At 31.8% G+C, this 20,270-nt stretch overlaps 1 pseudogene; it reads left to right on the top strand.

Annotated features, from left to right (window-relative positions):
• The first annotated feature begins 230 nt into the window (after positions 1-230).
• LOC141415477 (RNA-binding motif, single-stranded-interacting protein 1 pseudogene) lies at positions 231-5,811 on the top strand (annotated as a pseudogene).
• Positions 5,812-20,270: the final 14,459 nt, after the last annotated feature.

The following is a 20,270-nucleotide window of genomic DNA, read 5'->3' as shown; positions in this document are numbered from 1 at the left end:
AAGTTATCCTGCAAAAACTTAGAAAGCTGTGTCAGACCTGAAGGCCAGTGGGGTTTAAGCTTAAATGGCAAGCAATCATAACAAGATCCTACCAACCTATATATTTCTAATTTGGCACCATTCATGGATGAGCAAGAACTTGAAAATATGCTTAAAGCCTTTGGACAAGTTATTTCTACAAAGATACTATGTGATTCCAGTGGCACAATCGTGGTGTTGGCTTTGCCAGGATGGAATCAACAGAAAAATTGGTAGCTGTAAATGGTCTTTTTAATGGAAAATTGGTTAAGACCCAGTAGGAGTTTCTTCTCCTACAGAACCTTTATTGTGCAAGTTTGCAGATGGAGGACAGAAGAGACAGAATCCAAGCATGTCCCTAATGGAAGACCATGGTATAGAGGAGAGCCTGAATTGACATTTATGATCCATTCTGCTGTACAGAACAGATTTTATTCTTATCATAAAGAATTGCTAAAAATCCAATGATCACTCAAACTTCTCTTACATTCCATATTGCATCTCCTGCATCTGCCTACCATGTGCAAAGTCCTTCTTGGATGCAACATCAGCTGTATATCCTACAGCACCCTGGTTCCCTGTTAATTCCTTCAGTGGAACACACCACATCACTATAGCCTACATCTGTATTAGCCCCCTGGCCCAGCAGATGACTCATCTTTCACTGGGCAGCAGGGGAACATACATGACTACAACATCAGCGATGCAGGATGCCTATTGCCACAGTACACACATGCAGACAACAGCAGTTCCTGTTGAGGAAGCAAGTGGTCAGGAGCAGGTGGTTGTACAGATGTCTAATGACCATTCTACACCTTGCAAGCTAATAAGTAACTGTAAGGTGTACAGAAGGGTGTTTTTACATGAAGAAGGGTGTGAAGGCTGAACAATCATGGATTGTGCTTTAAGAAATTATTGACAGTTTTGCACAATCTCTTGAAAACATTGTTTATCATGAAGTCAACTAAAACTATTTTTGCTGTAAGTTCTATAAGATTCATAAAACCTTTAAATTCATCTAGTAGCTGTTCCCTTGAACAGATTTATTTTGGTAAGAAAACAAATAAACAAAAAGACCAAAATATTTTTATCAAATGTTGTAATGAAAAAAAGGAAAAAAAAAGAAAATTTCAATTTTGTGGGTATGCACAAAGAACATGTAGACTTATCCAAGTGCATGACCAGATTTTTGTGGTGGTGTTCATTTTGTGTTCAAAATGATTGGCTGCTAGCTAGCTCTCTCTCTCTCTCTCTCTCTCTCTCTCTCTCTCTCTCTCAAGTAAATTTGAAAAATAAAAATTACTCTGCACTTTTAATGATAAGGACTGAAGAGCCAGTTACTAGTAGCTCCACCTAGTCTCAGCATCTTATCTTCTGTGCTCTTTATTTTTGATGGACCAGTTTGCAGTTATGTGAATGTGCCTCTTTTGTAACTTTGCATTTAGGTTTTATAATTTTAATTGATGTATGGACACATACAGATAAACAAAAAGGCAGGAAGGAAGATTTGGATCCAAGCAGGGCTACACTTTCACATCATCAGTACAAGTGTTAAAGTTTAAAGAAAATCTGTTTTGAAATTATGAAATTTCTGATTCATAAATACACAGTTATTTCTACTTTAGTTCTTATGAGATAATTTGCTGTAGGCAGAAAAAGACATAACTGGAAACAAAGAAACATAGACGTTAATTCAGTGGAATATGATTTAGCTTTTTAGTCTGGGGCCTAAAATAAAGAGCAACTAAAAGAATGGGATCTGAGATAAGTGATAGGCAAAATGTCAAGGGTGTGGTTGTGTGTCACTGCCCATGATAGAACATCTACTATGGGAGACCTGCAAAGGAACTGAAAAGACAGAGAGTTCTGGCTAGGGGATGTCAGGATGTCATGAAATCTTTTGTCACTAGCCTATCAATTTTGACACAATCAGTGGACAAACAGAGCAGCAATGGTGGCAGGAATGGGAGTAAGAGATATTGGTCTGGCTTTCTGCTGTGATGAATGTCCATCCTGTCAGCAACACAGACCATCAACACTGACTCCAATGCACATTTGTCCTTTGCATACACGAACTATGGACATGTTGACAAATTGAATATATTGAAACCTTTCCTTGCCATAGTGTACAAAGATTAATCCTGTTTATTATAAACATATGTCCTAATAGTGGATTTTCTTTTCCTATTTTTAGTAGCTCACTTGCTACAACTATCTGAAGACATACAAAAGGCAAGATCCACAACAGGAGGTGAGGAAGGGAGTTGCATTCCTGGACAAGATGATTGACTTTAATCAGGGCTGGGGTCACAGAAGGCAGTGAAAAATATTTTCAGATGGTCCATTGGGCATTTTTTTACTACTCTTCTGCCTATGATTTTGAGTAGCCAACAAGAACTACTGTGAATAAGGCTGAGGTATGGGGCCATTAGCCTTCCACTTGTAGTTTTTTTCCATAGCAGAGTCTGACCAATATGGCTATAATGTTCCTTTCAACTTGTGTAAACTTCAGGTAAAATACAAAAATGATTCCTGTCAAACCTATTCCAAAAATGAGGGTAGGGAAGAGAAAGGAGAAAGGTAGAGGGGATGAATTTAGGTGTGATATATTTGACATACTTTAAGAACTTGTGTAACTGACACGGTGTACCCCATCCAGCACAAAAAAAGAATGTTTAAAAATGTTTGCTGAGAAAATGCTAAAGGAAAAATGTATGTAAATAAATGCAGACTCAATATAAATTTCAAAGAAGGGAATATTGTCATATTTCTTTTTAGATTTTTAATTCATATGGAAGAAAAATTTTAAATTATCATTAAATTATTCCATTAAATTGTCATCTCAAATGTTTTGTAAACTTGAGCTTTCAGTAATATATCCCTGGATTAAGAGATATATAAAATCAAAAAGAGATATATAAGATCAAAAGATAGATAAGATCAAAAGAGATATATAAGATCAAAAAAATTAAGAGATATATAAGATCAAAACAAATCAAACTTCTAAGACATCTTTTTCTAACAGTTCTCAAAACTTATTTCTATATGAAAGTAATCTTGATTATTTCAGCTACTATGACTCTCACTTGGTCTTTTTACACAAACTTAAATAGAATTACCTGTCTGCACTATGTAGCTTTTTTGGGTAATGAACTTCTTGCCAGTCTTTTAATATTGAGAGAATATTAAATACTTGTGAACATAAAGTCTACTATAGGAAAGTAAACACTTGGAGTAGATTCTTTCACTCCTCTCACATATTCTTTCTTCATGGTCATTCCTTAACAATTATTTTTCAATTATTCATGAAACCATAATACTTCTACTTGGTTTGAGATACATACAATACAATTAATTTTGGTGGTCATTGGATTTAAGCCATGGTATCATGTGTGCTAAGCTATTGTTCTGCAATTGTGTTAAACACCATGTCAAAAATGTTTTGATATCTACTAAATTGGGGCAATAATATTCACTATATCATTTTCCTGGATCTTTTGGATTCAACTTTTTTAATCTTTTACATTACTTTTCTAAATTTCTTTAGTGAATGATTAGCTTCCAAGTCACCACCTAAAGTATGTTGAGCAATATTTAAGTAACAACTACCTTAAAAATATTCCTGTGCTATCATTTCTTTGAATAAGGTGTTCATTTAATGTACATTCTATTAAAGTTGATATTCATAATTTACTGCAATTCCAATCCGTCAGTCAGGCTAAAGTCTCATTATATTGATTTTTTTAAAAAATTCTGGATTTTTTGCATATTATTTTTTACATTCTATTAAGAACATTATTGCTATATATTATTTCATGTTTCCTTTGCCCCTTGCTTATGATCTACTTTGTCTTTTAATAGCACATAATAAATGTACTAAGTGGATGTGAATTCATTGTGATATTTCCATGCATACATATAATATATTTTGGTCAAATTCATGCATTCTATTAATTTTTTAATCCAACATCCTCCAAAAATTTTAACAAACTTTATATTTTTATACATATATAATATTTTCATTACCCCACCAACAACCTATCCATTCCCAAATCTGTTTCCAACTTCTTTCCTCTCTCAAAACAATCCCTGTTTTACATTCTGCTGAAACTTTTGAAAGGGAAGGAAAAGTAAGTTTTCCATACCAATCCAAAAAATGTTAATATGATTAAAAAGACTGAGAATAAGACTAACTTAAGTTGGATATAACTGAGCCTACATGAAGCTTACCTGGAGTACAGATTCTTGAGAGTTTGTGTTCTAACAATGAAAAACAATCAAGATGGGCACGTTTCTAGTGCCAGAATGGGCCTAGTCAAGAATATAAAGATTAAGAGACTGATATAAATTTATAAAACATGACAAACCCACAAACACAAACAACATTTAGATGTTAGGCAAAAAATACCTTGAGAAGGTTTAGAAATATATAATTCAGTGGAGCAATTTAAGAAGTGACAAATATATATATGAGACTGCTAATGGAAAACCTACACATGTTCTAATGAACCACCTAAAATCATGCATACATGTCAAGATGTAGACACATGATGGATATCAATTTAAGTATAAAATTAACCAAAAGTCAGTTAAAATTTTAGTATAAAACATACGATAAAGAAATAACTTGAGGAAAGCAATGAAAAATTAACCAGGATATATGAAAGTGTACTGAAAAATAAACCACTAAAACTGTATTGAATGAAAAACAGAAGAAATTGCAGAAAAAGAAATGAAACCAAATCATATAACAGAATGAGTAAAAATGAATGATGCAAATAAATAATATATTGGACCTTTCAAAATCAAGGAAAAATTACAATCCTACAAAAATAGAGAGTAGGAAAATATGTATTACCTTGAAAAGGTGAGGAATAGTCACAAAAATATAATTTGGCTCTTAAACAGTGTGTAGAAGAAATCTTTCTGGAAAACATATAATTTTAAGGAAGATAACTGATCTCACAGTGAAAAATCCAATTAGTATAACCACCTGTTCTTAGTGCTAACATGGTCCTGACTGTGGTATTAATGGACTTAAGTTTGGATACATACACAAGAAAAAAAGGCTATACAAATATTATAATCAAAATATATTATACTTAAGAAATAAAAATACTTTCAAAAGAGAATAGAAAGAAAAGTATTAATGAAAAACTGATGGAAAGGATCATTAAAGTATTAAGAGAAAAATAACAGAACTTATGAATTAAGTAACCATGGCAGTGCATATCACCATAATAATAAAACTGCAACAAACACATAGGTATTAGTTAATATACATTCAAAAGTCAAGATTAAATTTAGAACCAGAGAAACATCCAAAAACTCTATAAAGAGCAATATTTGGAAAGGCTGAGTCATGAGACAGGCCTCAACTAACTCTTAAATATTGTAGTATACGTGAATATGAATTGAAAAATGAAATTTTTGAGAGAGGTTCTAACCTGAACATAAAAAATTGAACCAAGGTGGCAACATATTTTCAATTACAACTTTAGCCTTCTTTAAATAAAGAGATTCAAAGTTATCTCATGTCAATTGAAAGACAAATTCATAGACAAAATGAGATTCAGATTTAAAGTTTCATTAAGAAACAAGAAATGAATTATGTGGAAAAAGCAATAATGGAAACCAAAGTGTGCATGAGAGAATGATAAACAAATCATGATTCTGATTAGAACATGAACTCAATTTTCAAGGAGGTATCTATGACTACTCCAAGTTGCTCAAATTCTAATATGCTCTATTCTCATGCACACTTCTCAATATACTTTCCCTCCATCTTTATAACATTTTATATTCTCTTTAAATGCAAGGTAATACATAACAGTATCTGAAACTATTTTTATTTCAGTTTTGTCTCAAAATTTCTAATAGCACTTGTCTGAAATTCTCATGTTTTATTCTAGGCCTAATATCATGTTTGGAACATGTACTCAATTTCTTGTGAGATTTGAATTTGAGGGCTCCAAGTTACTCAAATTCTAATATACTCTGCTCATCTTCATGTGAAATGGGCTTAGAAGCAAGCTTATGATAACATGATACTTCACCTTTTCCATTCTGTTTCTGTTTCAAAGATGCTCATTGCATTTTACCCAAATCAATCTGTTATAAAAAATTGATGATTATGTGTAAATATTGCTATCTTATTTAATAAACATACAGACTGTAGGCATTTCTTTGTTGGTTTAGGCCTTCTGAATTTTTTCTTACCTTTCTAGAAAATTACTCATTCCTTACAATTCTTATACCAATATATTTTCTTTCCCTTTTTTTAATGAATTTCTAGTTTTAAATATTTTATATCCCAGTCTTGGACTATTCTCTCATTTGTAAAATTGACACTTTTCCAACCTTTTTTTCTGAAATATGACCCTTCCTGTATATTCTAAGATTCTAGATAGACTTTCTGCATGCAGAGATGATTTCACACCTCCTTGGGAAAATATTATTTCTCATTTAAGAATTTTTATAGGTTTAAATTATTTGTTTTCCTTATGGAAATAACACTATAGCTTATGTAGGTTGTGCTATTTTTGTGTTGTGTTGGTTTTTGTACATGTTGTATTAAGAAGTGTGACTCTCCATGGAAGTCCAGGAAATCACCAAAGACTACTTAAAGAACCTATATCCTAATAAATATGAAAACCTTCAAGAAATGTATAGATTTCTAAATATTTACAATCACCCAAAACTGAACCAAGAGGACATTAATCACCTGAATAGATCATTAACACAAAATGAAATTGAAGCAGCAATAAATAGTCTCACAAAAAAGAAAAGTCCAGGACCTGATGGATGCTCTGCTGAATTCTATCAGATATTTAAAGAAGAAATAATACCAACCCTCCTTAAACAGTTCCATGAAAGAGAAAGGGAAGGAAAACTGTCTAATACATTTTATGAAGCCAGCATTACACTCATCACAAAACCAGGCAAAGAAACCTCCAAAAAGGAGAACTAGAGGCAAATATCCTTAATAAACATTTATGCAAATATACTCAATAAAATAATGGCAAGCCAAATTCAACAACGTATCAAAAAGATCATTCACCACAACCAATTTGGCTTCATCCCAGGAATGCAGGGGTGGTTCAACATACGAAAATCAATAAATGTAATACAGCACATTAACAGAAGCAATGACAAGAAATACTTGATCATCTCAATAAATGCAGAACAGCCTTTGATAAGATCCAACACCATTTCATGATAAAAGGTCTAAGAAAAGTAAGACTACAAAGAATGTAGATCAACATTATAAAAGCTATATATGACAAAACTATACATAGCATTAAACTTAATGGGAAAAAACTGAAATCATTCCCTCTAAAATCAGGAAAGAGACAAGGATGCCCACTATGCCCACTCCTATTCAACATAGTACTAGAATTCCTAGCCAGAGCAATAAGGCAAGAAGAAGAAATAAAAGGAATAGAAACAGGTAAAGAAACTGTCAAAATATCCCTATTTTCAGATAATATGATCCTATACCCTAAAGTCCCACAAATTTTACCAAAATATTCCTAGATACCATCAACAGCTATGGCAAGGTGACAGAATACAAAATCAACTTACAAAAATCATTAGCTTTTATGTACAATATAAATTTTGAGAAAGAATGTATGGAAATAGTTCCATTGACAATAGCTTCAAAATAATCAAATGCTTAGGAATAAACTCAACAAAAGATGTAATGACCTCTACAAGAAAACTAAAAACCCCTGAGTAATGATATTGAAAAAGACTATAGAAGGTGAAGAGATCTCCCATGTTCATGGACAGGTAGAATCAACATAGTAAAAATGGCTATACTACCAAAGCAATCTGCATGTTTAATCCAATTCCCATCAAAATCCCAATGATATTCATCAAAGAGATTGAAAAATCTACCTTAAAATTCATTTGGAAACACAAGATACCATGAATAGCCAAAGCAATACTCAGCAAAAAGAACAATGCTCTAGGTATCACAATATCCAACTTCAAACTATATTACAAAGCAATAGCAATGAAAACAGCATGGTACTGGCACAAAAACAGACAGGAAGACCAGTGGAACAGAATAGAGAACCCGGATATGAATCCACACAACTATACACAGATCATTTTTGACAAAGGTGCTAAAAATATACGATGAAGAAAAGACAGCTTCTTCAACAAAAATTCTTTGGAAAGCTGGTTAGCAGTCTGCAAAAAGCTGAAAATAGATCTTTGTGTATCACCCTGTACTACTATTAATTTAAAATGGCTCAAGGACCTTAATATCAGACCACAAACTCTAAAGTTGATACAGGCAAGAGTAGGAAATACTTTGGAAGTAATAAGTATAGGCAAGGAGTTCCTCAATGGCACCCCAGAGCTCAGCAACTAAGAGAAAGAATAGACAAATGGGACCTTATAAAACTAAAAAGCTTCTGCACAACAAAAGAAATGGTCTCTAAACTAAAGAGACCACCCACCGGGTGGGAGAAAATATTTGCCAGCTACACATCAGCCAAAGGACTGATAAACAGAGCATACCAGGAACTCAAAAAAGTAAACTCTCACAAAATTAATGAATCAATAAAGAAATGGGAAACTGAACAAACAGAACTTTCTCAAAAGAAGAAATTCAAATTGCCAAAAAACACATGAAAAAATGCTCACCATCCCTAGCCATAAAGGAAATGCAAATCAAAACTACACTCAGATTCCACCTCACCCCTGTTAGAATAGCCATCATTAGTAACACACCACCAAGAGGTGTTGGTGAGGATGTGGAGAAAAAGGAACCCTTATACACTGCTGGTGGGAATGTAAACTAGTACAGCCATTCTGGAAAAAATTTGGAGGCTTCTTAAAAACGTAAACCTAGACCTCCCATTTGATCCAGCAATACCACTCTTGGGGATATACCCAAAGGAATGCAGCACAGGTTACTACAGAGACACCTGCACACCCATGTTTATTGAAGTACTATTCCCAATAGCTAAGCTATGGAAACATCCAAGATGCCCCACTACTGACAATTGGTTAAGAAAATGTGGTATTTATACACAATGGAATTTTCACAGCCATGAAAAAGAATGAAATCTTACCATTCACAAATAAATGGATGGAACTGGAGAACATTATCCTGAGCGCGGTTAGCCAGGCCCAGAATACCAAAACTTGTATGTTCTCACTCATATGTGGACTGTAGATTGAGATCAAACATAACAAGGTGATGAGACTTTGATCACAGGATAAGGTGAGTGCACTCAAGGGAGGTAGGAGCAAAGGTAGGTAACCCTCTCCCAAAAAAAGATAGCATTGATGTTTTCAATGCAAAGGAATTAATGCAGAGACTTTAAGACAATAGAAGCCAATAGGAGAAGGGGACTAGGAAGTAGAGAAAAGGTTAGTTCAAGAAGAATCAACTTAGAAAGTAACACATATGTACATGGAAGCAATACTAGGAATCTCCCTATATAGCTATCCTCACCTCACCTAGTAAAAACCCTGGTCCTCCTTATTAATATTTATACTCTCTCTTTAATAAAATTAGAGATGATGGCAAAACACTTCCTGCTTGGAAGCAAAGGGTTGGGGGTGAAAAAGAATGGGTGTAGGGAAAGGGAAATGGCAGGGGGAAGGGAGTAGTAATGACCAAATCATTGTATGCACATATGAGTAAAGGAAATTAAAAAAACTGTGAGTCTAATTTTCCCTTAAAACATAATGTTCAATTATTCATTGTTATGTCACTTGTATCATTTTTTTTTAGCTCTCAAAACTTTTATCAACTTCACCTTCTACTCTGTATTTTTTATTTAATTTTATCATGTCTACATTTACTCACATGTGTATACATTGTTTGGGCCACCTCTCCCCACCCACCAACTCTGTTTCCAGGGTTCTGCACTCTTGTTCTCCAAATTTGTTTGAGAAAAACATAAAAGATAATGAGAAAGACAGTGTTTTTGCTAGTTTGAGATAAAGAGCTATACAGAGAGATTCCTAGCATTGCTTCCATGCACTTGTATATTGCAACACACACTGGTTCATCTCAACCAGCCCTCCTAATTACTTCCTTGTCCCCTTCCCGTAGTAACCTCTGCCAGTGTAAAATTATTTTATTCACTCATGTACAATGAACACTTCAACTATATTCAAGTTTTAGATTTGCTTCCATTCCCCTATTCCTCCTGTGTGTGTGTTCTCTCCTTAGTTTGTGACCTCTGTCTGTTAATACTAGTGCAATTGTTTTATGTCTGTAATCCCTATGTGAGGGAAAACATGCAATTTTTGGCCTTCTGAGCCTGGATAACTTCATTAAGATTATGTTCACCACTTCCATCCATTTACTTGTGAATAACAAAATTTCATTTTTCTTTTTCCTTGAATAAAAGTCCATGGTGTATTTCTTTGTTCTTCTGTTTTATTTTCTATTCATAACTAAGAATTTGTTCTATGTCTCCAACTAGACATCCTGGATATGAGAAATGTAGTTCTCTCATTTTGGACATTTCATCATGAGTTCTGAAACTTCATTGATTTTATGAGTTTTCTGAATTGCCAATACAGAAATTGAATTTTTAAAATATCCTGGAGAATGTCAAAATGCAAGTATACTATGTTGAGATTTAGACTTGAATATTTTGACCAATAAAGGGACAATTTTTTTTAATTTTCTGTGTTTGTACTAGATTTCAAAGTTTTCTCATTTTATAAAAGTTCCACAGCAATGAATGCTATCTGAGACATGATTATTTTGACTATTTTTGAGTGGTTGTGTTATTGTTTTATTGATGTGAGAATGATTATTCCCTGAAAATATCATGGTGAATTTTAAATTTTTATCTCATAAATATACTTAATGTTATTTTTGGAGACACTCTCATCCTCCCCACAACAATTACATGATTTGTGTAGGGATGAAGCCTGTTAGGAACTGCTCAACATAGTTTTCTCACTTCCATGGTGTCTGGTTTGTTCTGTTTCTAGGACAATCATAGTCTCCTTTTCAGTCAAGGAGACTTCCCTTTGTTTCTTTTATTATTCATTTATTTACCAGGGTTATCAACTGACTTTCCTTTGAGTGTTTTCATCCTATGCCTTTCAAAATTTTCCTTCTTGTTTTCTAGCTACAAACCGAGGGTTAATTTGAGGTATTTGGAGACATTGGAATATGGCCAGTTTGTTTTGTCTGCCACATTGTCTTCTTTCTTTTCTTTTTAACCAGTGTTATGTCACATAAGAAGTACTAAATTCTCTTATCAGAATTTCCAGAATTTAAGTTTTTTTTTACATTTTATCAAAAATTATGTTTTCTTACTAGTATAAAGTGTATTGGAAGCTGTTATTCCTGAACTTAATCCCTATAAATTGTGTAAATCTTCACTAAACTAGCACAGTAAATCTCTGGCCTTATTGATTATGCTTTTAATTTTGATAACAGAAACTTCCTTAAAATTCCAAATTATTTTACTATCCTTCATATAGACAGTAAAGTAGCAGCAGCATAAAATTGATATAAAATGAGTAGTTATTTATACATTAATAGTGAACATGCTGAGAAGAGACTCAGAAAAGCCTCCCAATCATTATAGCCTACTATAAAATAAAATACCTAGGAAAAAACCTAACCATGGAGGTCAATGACCTCCACAATAAAAATGCAATAAATTGAAGGAAGAAATTGAAGAAGAAACTAGACGTTAAGAATATTCCAATGTTCATGGATCATCACCTATAATATTGTGAGAATGGCTGCACTACCAAAGGAAACGTACAGTTTGATTCCAAACCACGTCAAACATCCTATGTCTTTCTTCACACAAATAGAGAAAAAAACATTCAAATTATATGGAAGCACAAAATACTAAGAATACCCAAATCTGTCTTAGCAAAAAGAGCAAAGCTAAAATTGGCACAATTCTTGATTTCTCATTACACTATGGAGCCAGAATAACAAATAATGCCTGGTTTTAGCAATACTGAATGAAGAGTTTTTACGAAAAGTTGTCCACAATACTGGATATTAAGATACAAAAAAAAAACCTGGACAACTATATCATATATATATAAATTAATCAAAATGGATCAAAACTGATGTTGAATAACTGAATTCATACACTCTTGTAAGAAAGCCCTGATAAATTGTCATTATTTACAATTTTCAGTGATTACTTAAATATGAAGCCAAAAGCATGGAAATGCATGAAAACTGGATATTTTGACTTTATTAACACTAAATATACTTCATTTCATAATAATATCAAGAGAGAAAGTAGCAAAACAGCCAAAAAGGAACAGAGCGCTCACATATATTATAGCGGTTTAATACACCTAGATATTCAAAGCATGTCCAATTAAAAAATAAGACAAGGAGTGAGTAGATATTATCCCTAAAGAAAATATTAGTATCACAATAGCTCATAAAAATTAAAAAAAAAACATTGACAATCGGGGAAATATAATTCTTAAACACATTGAGATAACACATTTTGGTATTTAAAATATCTATCACACCCCCAAATTAACAAGGGTCATAGGAATGTGGATCAAATATATGTGTACAAAGTTTATGGAAATGTAAATGATGAGGCTGGTAGGGAAGCATTTTAGTAGTCATCAAAATGTTACAAAAGTAATTAGGTTATGACCAAGAAATACTCAAAGAATCTAAGAAAATACCTGTACATCAATGGTTACAATGTTCAACTAAATGCAACTGACTTCTGAAATGGGAATGCACTTTTATTGACATTCTACTGAAGCCAAAGAAGCAGTATAACCTCCCTTCAATACCACTGTCTTCTGGCATTTTGTGCTATGCCCTGTGTTCAGTTCTCTGTAGAAGTATTTTTTCTGAACCAGAGATGAACCATACTCCTTGAGGTGACCCACATCTGCTTGAATGTGCTCACACTGGTCAGGACAGATGAAGAGAAACATCTATCCAAAGAAGCAATCATCTTGACTGGGGGTTCCTATGAAAACCAATGTTTCCAGTTCCTGGTTAACTTTTATTGCTCTTCAAAATTATTCATTTTTAAATGCAAGTGTAATATCTAAATGTATTTTTATTTTATCTTGCAGTTTATATCCATCACTTGTGAAAGTCTATACTACCCTGGTCTAGGCCCTTCCTGAAATGATTTTATCTTGTACATTATTTATTACTCAACCCTCTTCTAACTCTAATTTAATTTTCTAGGTATGCTTTTTCTTTTATAAATTTATAACCATCCCTTAATTTTTATATCTCTGACAAGCCCCTTATTGGTTTGGAAACATATGCCATCCTGGCTGCCTTTGGCATTGTGAGGTCAGAAACTGTCACAATTCTGTTGTCAGGTCAAACTTCATGCAGAAACATTAAGATTAAGCCAATGTATCTTATAATTCAGCCTTTCCAGGTAATATGTTTCTTAACTTTTTCTGCATTGTTTTTGCAAAGACATTTTTCTGTGACTTTCACTAATTCCAATAGACAATATCCAGAAATTACAATTTTTAAAACATTTTTGTGATGTAGTGAGATGGCTATTTAATTTATATTTTTTGAATTATTTCCTTTATTGTTCATTTCAATTTTAATACTCTATTTTCAGAAGTTATTCATGTATACAAGACATTCTATTATTCTTTCCAAATTATTCATTGTTTATTTCTGTGTTCCCAATATATTTTTCATTATATAAATATATTTCCCCATATATTTTATTGTGCATATCTATATACATATATATGTAAATATCTCCAATTCCATATCTCTAATATGTGTAAATTTTTATTACCTTTTCTCAGCTAATCTGGCCTGGGAAATATGTATCCATCTTTGCAGTTATCATTGTGGCTGTCAACTTTATCAAAATTCTGCATGTTCCTGTTAATCCTCATGATGACAATGTTGAATAGGCAGGTTTTGTAATTCTATAAATTCTAGGTAAGATAGTGTCCATTTTCTGGATATTTATGTAATTTATGTTAATTTAGTAGATATAGATTAAGAGGTTATAAAGGGATTGGCATCTTTCTTTTATAATCATTCTGATATTTACTGGAATATTTGTTTATTGTCTTCTGGTATTCTTCCTTGTTTTGTTAAATCAAATTTTACTTATTTAAGAGCAGTTTGTCATAAGTATGTGTCACCCTAAAAATGATCCTTCCAAATTAGTTTTAGTCTTTTTTATCACAGTATATTTTATATCCAGATATGAGTATGCATAACTTTATGATTTATATTAATGATTAACATCCTAGTCTGGACTCATTGTGGAAATTGGCTATCTTGGGTGTCTGTCTCCTTGTGATGTATGAATATCCCTTAAATTTTTAAGATTTTACTCAGTTTTATGTGTAAGTTTCATTGACAGATTAGTCTTATTTTCACCTTTACCTTACTTTTTTCCATGTTTCATGATTTTTTTAGAATTTACCTTATTCACAACTTGGAAATTCCAATAGGTAGTTTCCCAATAGTATTATTGGTTTCTACATGAATATTTTTGTCTTTCATGTTAGGTTCAATATTTCTCTTTGTCACTTTAACCTAGTTGGTATCAATTTTAAAAAGTTGTCATGGTGTAACCAGAAAATTTCTGAGTTCTCTTTTGTCCTGCTTACCTAACAGGTACACATTTCTTAAGAGCCAGCCAAAACAACTTAAACAGTTTTTCCCCAAATACTTGTTGGTTTCCTTTTCAAAATTTCTGTGGAATTTTGTGATTATCCTGCATTTTTGAAAAATTAATTAGCATATATCTGTATTTACATACATTTATTCATGATTATTCTGTCAAATGGAGGGTGATTTTTAAATTTTTGTTTTCTCATAGTTTTTTCAAATTTTTGTGATTTTCTTGTATTATTTATTAACATATATGATTAGATTATTTTCTTTCTTTCTAAAAATGCAATCATGAAGTTTTCCCTTTTATCTCATATATACATTTATGAAAATTTATGTGTCACATATATGAACATATATTTTAATTGTATGTATTTATTTTTTAATTTCATTTTTGATATCTACATATTTTTCCTTAATATTGGAGTGTTATGTGGGAAGTTTCAAATTTATATGTCCTTTTATTAAAATCCTTACCTTGCTAAATTTATCATTTCTGTTGTAGGCAATCTGTGAGCATTTTGAAATTCTTTCTCATTGTGACATCATAAAATTTCTCATAGTTCAGTGTTCTTTTGGGAATGTTCATATACACATTCTTTAACAGCCAAGAAAAACCACTTCAACAACTTGCCATTTCAATGTAATATATTCTTCATCGCTCATTTTATATTTCTATGGCATTCAGACTTAATTTGGGACAATTAAAATATTTATGGCACACATACATTTTGATATACTTTTCAGTCATGTTTATGCTTATTTGTGGATGGTAATTTCAGCATGCATCTTCTTAAAGATTACCTGTATTGGCAATCTATCTTTAATGGTTATTACCTCACCACTCTCATACATATTTCTCCATGCAAATTGTTAATTATTTTACAAATTTTATAACAATATCTGAAAGCATTTTTTTTCATTTTGCCTGTAATTTTCTATCACAGCTTAGGTGAAAATTGAGGTTATGTCAAAGCCTGCAAAATGTCCTCTACTTTAGAGATTTCCTCATGAGTTCCCCAATTTTCTGAAATATTACTATTTCTTGGAAATTTTCATATTAGCAAGTATGGTATGACTGCTGAAATTTTCCTGTCTGTACTTATGTTTTGCTATAAAATGTTGATTGGATTTTAATTACCTCATTTTCTTGTGGATAAATGAGTATATTATACCTAGTCATGACATATTTCTTAATAATCATTCATATATGTGACACTGATGTTTTTGTTTATGCATTCTAACATGTATCACTTCTTTTCAAAAATCTAGTCCATATAGTCAATTTTACCCAGTTCCTGATAATTACTTTCTTACTGTTATGTCTTCTTTGAAATGAGTCATTCTTACTATTGTCATGTTATATCAAATTCTCTGGATATGTCTTGAGTGTTCATTACCAATATTTTTCTATGAATTTCTATTTTATTAACTTATTTCATATCAACATATATTCTTTATTATTAGTGTGAAAGTCCATAAAAAGCAAAATGCAGTTTTATTTCTTAAGGTATTCTTAAAAGAGTAAAATATCCTTTTAAATGTTAATGGTTAAGAAAGTAAAACTATTTAATAACAATTTCCTTTTCCTACAAATTCCACTAATTGTTCATGTTACTTTATGCTTGAAAGTTTACATAATACTGTAACTTTTGATTTTATGAGAGTACCGATGAGCTCTGTTAATAAAAATTGACCTCTTTATTTCTGGCAGATTAATGGCAACCTTTTATATTTTTCTAGTAGTGGTAAGGTATGGAGATGTCTTATTATCTAATGGTTATTTATTATGAACTCTATTTGGAAGAGAGGCTTTTTTTAAATCTAAAAGGCCCATATAAATAAACTACATGCCAATGTCTGTTCATTTCAGTTCATTTGAAGAGACTAGTGTATTCAGAATTCTAAGTTTCTATTAAGGAAAGGGTAACAGTTTGTTTTTAGCTTGTCAATTCTTATGAAGGCAAATTAGGACTTTTATGAAATTGGCAACTTAATTCAGTTTGGAAAGTTTTAACTTAAGTTTGTCCTTTTGGAAGTTAACCACTAGACTATATGTAAAGGTAAACTACTGGAAGTTTATATTGTCTGGAGTCCAGGATAAATTAAAAATGCTGTGGGAACATTAAAAGTGAAAAAATACATATTGTACATATCAAACATTGAGTGACTACTATATGTTCAGTGTATTAAATATGGATAAGATAAATTACTGGATTATTTTCAAGTGGCTGCTTAATACAGTGGTTATACACATCACCTGGAAAGTATAGAATTTCGAGGATACTTCAGTTACTACAAAGGTAGAGACAATCAAGGTGGCCACAGTTTCTTATGCCAATATGACCAGTACTTCTAAGGTTTATACAAAGGTAATTATAAAACTACAAGAAAACTCCATCTCAAAATATTTCACTACAGGAAATATGTTAATATAAAACACAGAAGAAAATAATTTTCAATATTCTTGCAGTTAAACTCATGACCTTATACTTCCTAAGTAGGTGCCCTTGAGTCACCCTTCTAGCCACTTTTGCTGATTATGTTGGATATCACATTTTGCTTGTATGTCCAGGCGGGCCTGGACAATGATATTATTTATGCTTACCAGTGTTGCTGTGATGACATGTCCACACCACCACACCCAGCCAGTGGTTGTGATGGTATCTTCAACACATTTTGCCTATACTTATCTGTAACCATGATCCTCCTAATCTGTAACCTGCTTTCTTGAATAACAAGAATTATAAATTTAAGAAACTGAACCTATCTCTGAAAATTATATTATTAAATTAAAAAAAGATAACTTTAAGTCTATGTAAGATTAAATTTAAAAACAGACCATTTAATTTTTAAGGAAAAAAGAAAACAGTGAAATCATAGAAATTAATCAATACCACAACTTATGCAATTAAATTATGAAATAAAAATGTCACAAATTACCTAGACTAAAATTTAACTTACAGGACAAAGGCTAAATTTAACACCAGAACCAGTCTAGGAAACAAAAAATTCCCTAAAAGTGTTCCTAACCCTACTTAACTAAGCTTGCTTTCAACTCTGTGTATATAAATTGACAGAAAAATATAACATATATATGAAAGTTTAGATCTCAGTAGGATTCCAAACAAGGTGGGACACATTTCCACATACCAGGGTGTGGCAGGATGGTGATATAAAGCATTTTCATGTAGGTAGATGAATTTATCAAAAAAGTAACTACAATATTGCAGTATGAAATTCTATGATATGAAACTAGTAAGAAATTAACTTGAAAGAAAACTAAATGATAATAAAACATATTAACATTAACAGGGCAAATTAAACCATTACCAGTAAATTCTTCAAATGAAGGAAGGAATTTAAAATTTTATAACAAAACATTCTTTGTCATATGTGTGCATATTTATTAATAAAGGAAACTATTACTTACATATAATATATTCACATTTTCACATTCAAAGAATCTGGGTAAAATCCAATCAGCATCTCCAAAAACAAAAACTAAATGAATAGGAGTAATGATGACATAATCTGGCTTGTAATCACAGTACAGAGGAAGGTGCAGATTAGATTTTGAAGATACCAGTATACATAAAGGAGAATCTAAAGAGAAGTAAAGTATGTGATCCAAGCCTCATTATGTACATAACCTGCCATGTTAAATTTTACCCCAAGTGCTGATTTAAATGTAAAAATAAATTCTAAGTAGAATTTATTCTACTCAGATATTGTTTTACATTATTATATGAAAAAAGAGGGAAAATCATTAATTTGGGTGGACTATGTATAAAAGTGGTGAAAATATTCTTTACAAATTGATTCTAAATCACCCCAAATACCAGACAACCAAGTTTAATAATAATCCCATGGAACAGAATAATCATAAAAGGTCGAATATATCTAAACATGATATATGCTCTTGACATAGTCAATGCAAAGGATGTAGAAAAGGAATAAAAAGTGTAATTAAACATAGAGTGTTTTCATGTTATTTTCGTTCATATACAATATGCTTTGATCATATTCACCCCATAGCAAATTTTCCTTTTCATCTCCCAACTGTCCTCACATAAACCATTTACTGTTTTGCCATATTATTATTATTATCATTAATATTAATTATTATCATGCTAGGTCTAGATTCTACTTACAAATAAAAATGCAATAATTGTCTTTTTGAACATTTGGTATCTCGACCAATACATGATTTGCAATTCCATACATATGCAAAAATTTTTCTATACATTCATTGTTTTTTGTTAAATCTAGATGCATTGAATACTTTGGTTATTGTGACTGGTGTTACTATTAATATGAATGTGGTGGTAACTGTATTGAATGTTGATTTTCACTACTGCATATACATATGTAAGTTTGATGTAACAGGGTCACATGGTTTGACTTTTACTTTTGTTGAGGAAACTCTGTAAAGAGTACTTTACAGAAAAAGAAAGTGGCTGCATTAAATTCCATTCCTAACACTGCTTAAGAATTCTTTATTGCCCTTCTCCCTTGCCATCATTAGTTTGCTTAATAGCCATTCTGACTGTGATAAGATGGAATTTCAGTGACGTTTTCATTTTCATTTTCTCAATGACTAAGCATATTGAATACCTGCAGGGATATGTTCACCATCTGTGCTTCTCCTTTTCAGAATAGTCTGTTCAATACATTTGTTCATTTATTAATGGGATTATTTGCTCTTTTTCATTTTATGAACTCTCTATATTATGTGTATTAATCCTTTGATGAAATTTTGTAAAAGTTTTCCCTCATTCTCTGTTTGTTTTTTTCCTTCTGGTCACACTTTTACTTGATATGTAAATGCATTTTTATTGGATGCACTGCCATTTTTGAAATTCCTCAGTCTGTTGGACTTGTACTCAGAAAGTTGTTTTCTTTGTCAGTCAATTGAAGTATTTTCCCTATGCTATCTCAATGTAGTTTCAAAATGTTAGGCCTTACATTAAAATTTTTGACCCACTTTGAATTGCTGTTTTACAGATTGTGAGAGATAGGGTTCTCGTTTTAGTCTTCTATATGTGATATTTAATTTTCCCAGCACCATTTTTTGAAGAGTCTGTCTTTGCTCTGAATATGTTTTTGGAACCTTTGTTCCAAAACAAAATTTCATATCAGATGACTGTAACAGTTTGGGTTCATTTCTGAGTCTTCAATTCCGTTTGCCTACATGTTTATTTTTGTTCCAGTATCTTGTTATCTTTGTTAAGATCCCATATAAATTTTAGTACTTGTTTTTCTATATCTGTGAAAATGACATCGGAGGAATTGAGCATGACAAGAAAAGAAAAAAAGAATACAAAATGACAGTAAAAATGTAATGAAAATCTCAATGAACAATTAGATTGCCTTTGGTAGTTTAGTCAGTATCAAAATATTAATTCTAAACATGCATGAACACTGGAAGATTTTAAAAACTCTGTCTTCCTCAGTTTTTTCTTCAATATTTTATAGATTTCACTTCATTACTTAAATTTATTTTTACTTAATTTTTTGGCAGTACTGGTGTTTGATCATAGAGCTTCACACTTGGTAGGCAAGTTCTCTAGGAATTGAACCAAAACTTTTCCCTTGACTTGAAAATGTTCAGTTACTATCTTAGCACTTTTCTAAAAATGCT

This window comes from Castor canadensis, chromosome 13 (assembly GCF_047511655.1).
Source record: "Castor canadensis chromosome 13, mCasCan1.hap1v2, whole genome shotgun sequence".
In the NCBI taxonomy this organism is placed as follows: Eukaryota; Metazoa; Chordata; class Mammalia; order Rodentia; family Castoridae; genus Castor; species Castor canadensis.
This window is presented reverse-complemented; position numbering and strand designations above follow the sequence as displayed.